This window comes from Stegastes partitus, unplaced genomic scaffold (assembly GCF_000690725.1).
Source record: "Stegastes partitus isolate 25-593 unplaced genomic scaffold, Stegastes_partitus-1.0.2 Scaffold491, whole genome shotgun sequence".
NCBI lineage: Eukaryota > Metazoa > Chordata > Actinopteri > Pomacentridae > Stegastes > Stegastes partitus.
The window spans coordinates 115,842-119,529 of NW_007578222.1; positions in this window are offsets into that span (position 1 = coordinate 115,842).

Sequence of the window (3,688 nt, forward strand, 5' to 3'; positions counted from 1 at the left end):
TGTACTACTTTGTACTTCTATTGCACAACAGTTCAGAGGCAAATACTGCAGTTTTTACCCCTTTATGTAGTATAATGTATTCAGTTTAATAATACAAAAAAAATCAGCATATTAATTAGGATGTAATAGATGAAGACAAAACTGTATTCATCCCAACCTGCTGCAGAAATAAAGTCATAATATAATAAAATAAAACTTTCTGAAACATGTAAATCAGCATGATGAGCTGTGTGCTGTTAATCCTTCAACCCAACTACAACATCGGAGTACTTCTCCCCCTACACAGTACTGTCCTGCAGTACTCAGCAGTACTGCAGTACTACAGGAGATGAGCTGCCTGCAGAATAAAACCTCCTTTAAACATCCACCCCGGTGCGGTTAGACGCCGCTTTAACGCACCTTTCAGCGCTCACATCCCGCTGCAGCCCGAGAGCAGCGCCGCGTCACGGCTCCGTCCGGCCCGCTGATTGGACGCAGCGCTCCGTCGTCACGCGCCCACACACACACCTGAGTGAGTCCAGTCCGCCGCGCGTCAGGATCCCAACCAGCGTCTCTGCGCTTCTCTTCATCCAGCAGCAGCAGCGGAGGAAGGTCGGAGTTTGCGCGTTTTGGAGACTCCGCTGCGCTTTACGCACGACCTGGCGCAGCACGTGCAGCGTTCAAAGGAAGGATCGGGAATATTTCAGCTCCGTGCAGCTCATCCTCAGTGAGTTTTAACTTTAACTGAAGACGTTTATTGATGGTCTGGTGTTCTGAGAGAGAAGCTGCAGCCGGAGTGTGTTTGGAGAGTTTTTTTTTAATGTGGCTGTGAGCAAACAGGTGAGCAGAGGATGAAGTGCAACAGGTGAAAGGAGGATAGAGAGCATCAAAACAATGAATAGAAAAGTTTCAGAAAGATTTCAGTCAGAATTGCAAGAGTTTATATTTCAGGACGCACAGAGTGTTAATCTGAACTTTACAGTGTTGATGCACTTCTAGTTTTTTACAGTTACAGCGAAGAAAGATGGAATTACTGTAATACTTTAACTTAAATAATGGCTTTTATTTAATATTCTGACTTGAATGAGCTCTATAACTGTATCCACATGAAGCTCTGGTGAATTGTCTGTGGTCAAAAGTATGTGGACACTGTGGTCTGCTCTCAACCCTGCAGCTCTCCATCACAACCATTTAATCAACCAAACAACTACAAACTGTGCAGCAGAGGAGGTCCTGTCCTGACTTCAGTCCCCGTTATGTGCATGTATGAAACCAGTAAACTGGGATGTTTCCGACAACATGCTTTATGCTGCAGTTTGTCTGTTTTATGCTCTAATATGACAAAACAGATTCATTTTTCATTGTTTAAAAAAAACATAGTGCCACAGAAACATGCAATTTCTGTGAAAACGGCTTTTTAAATGAGCAACTACACAACAGAGCTAAAAAGCAAACTGCAGTAAATGTAGTTTTTCAGTGTGTTTGCTGCATAAAGTTAATGAACTCAGAAAGCTTAGAGCTAAAACATTCATCAGCTCATTGACTGTTACACAAAGAAGCTAATTTTGCACCTAAAGTTGTACAAAGATGCTAACTACGCAGGTAAAGTCACAGAAAAAAGCTAAGTATGCAGCTAAATTCATACAAGGACCACTAACTACACAGATGCAGTTATAGAGCGAAGCTAATTACAAGCTAAAGTCATACAAAGAGGCTAACTGTGTAGCCAAAGTTATAGATGGAAGCTGTCTACACAGCTAAGGTCACAGAAAGAAGCTAACTATGTAGCTAGTTACAGGAAACCAATAACCACGCAAATGAAGTTATNCTCCTTTCCTTTCCTTGACTTTCATTTCTTTCCTGCTGTCTTCTGCCCTCGTCTTTCTGAGACTCATTTCCTTTTGCTTGTTACCTTTCTTCATCTCCTTTGCTGTTGTGTCTTTCCTCACCTTTCCTCTCTGTCTTCTCCTTTCCTTTCCTTTCCTTTCCTTTTCTGGAATCCTTTCCTTTCTCTCCTCTTCTTTATTTTTTTCCTACTGTCTCCTCTCTTTTCTTTTTATTTCCTTTCCTTTCTCCACTGTCCCTTCTTTCCTCAACGTTCCTTTCTTTGTCTCCTTTCCTTTCCTTTCCCTTCCTTTCCTTGTCTTTTCTGTTCTTTCCTTTCCTTGTCTCATATCCTTTCCTTTCCTTCTTTTCTGTCCTTCCTACTTCTTTCCTTTCCTTCTCCTCACCTGTCCTCCTCTTGATTATTCTCCTCACTTTCTTTCCTTCTCTCTCCTTTCCTTTTCTCTTGTCCTTTCCTTTCCTTGTCTTTCCTTTCATCTCCTCTCATTTCTTCTTGGTTCACCTTCTATGTTTTCCTTTTTGTATTTCCTCCTCATCTCCTTGCTCGGCTCCTCATCTGCTCTCTTTGTGTCCTTGTCTCCTTTCCTTTCGTTGTCTTCTCCCCTCTTTTTGTCTTCCTCCTTTCACCTCTCTGCCGTCTCTTCATTTTTTACTCTCATCTCCTAACATGCCTCCTCGTCTCCTTCCCTCTTCCCTCCTCTCTCCTCAGGCCTCCTCGTTATCTCCCTCCATCGTCTCCGGTTAATGAGTCACCTCGCTGGTATGTCAGTTTGTGAATTAGACTCCTAATTGTTGCTGCACGTTAACAGACCTGCTGTCAGATTACAGGTTAACTCAGGCGTGTGTGTGTGTGTGTGTAGGTGTGTGTATGTGTGTGTAGGTGTGTGTATGTGTGTGTGTGCGTTGGTGTGTGTGGTGTGTAGGTGTGTGTGTGTGTGTGTTGTGTGGTGTGTGTGTGTGTAGATGTGTGTGTGTGTTGTATGAAGACTCACACTAATATTAAATCTCAGCTTCAGCGAGTCGACTTCATTAAAACACGTGGAGATGGAACGCTGCTGCACCACGACCTGCAGCGTACGACGCAGTACTGTGAAGTACTGCAAAGTACTACTGTGGTACTTCACATGAACTCAACACAACCCAACAAAACATCCACAAATCCTCAGAAAGGTGTACTACGTATTCAGTACTGATCTGAATGTACTTTTACTTTCTACTACAACGTGTTTAACAGAATAGAAAATAAACACGATGATAACGTAGTAATACTGCATATTACTGCATTATACTGGAGTGTACTTGACTTTACTGTACAGTAAGTCACTGTACTGTACATTATAGTTCTGTATGACATACTAATATACACTGAAGTACATGGTGTAATACTTTAAAGTACACTGTATTATACTCTACTAAACATCATCATACTGTACTACAGGCTCCTGCACGGTACTACACAGTATTATATAGTATTACACTGTACTGTGCAGTATTACATTGTCCTATACAGCATTATATAGTACTACAGGGTGCTGTACTGTACTACGCAGTATTAAATTCTACCACAGGGTGCCGTGTTATACTACACAGTAATACATTGTACTATAGGGTACTATACTGCACTATGCAGTAACATGTTGTAGTACAGGCTGCTCTCATGTATTACACAGTATCATATTATATAGTACTGCAGCGTGCTTGCATGTACTGCACTGTGCAGTATTACACTGTACTATGGAGTACTGTACTGTTCTATATAGTATTATATTGAATGACAGAATGATGTACTTCAGTACGCAGCATTATATTCTACTACAGGTTACTGTACTGTACTATGCAGTAATATATTCTACTACAGGTTACT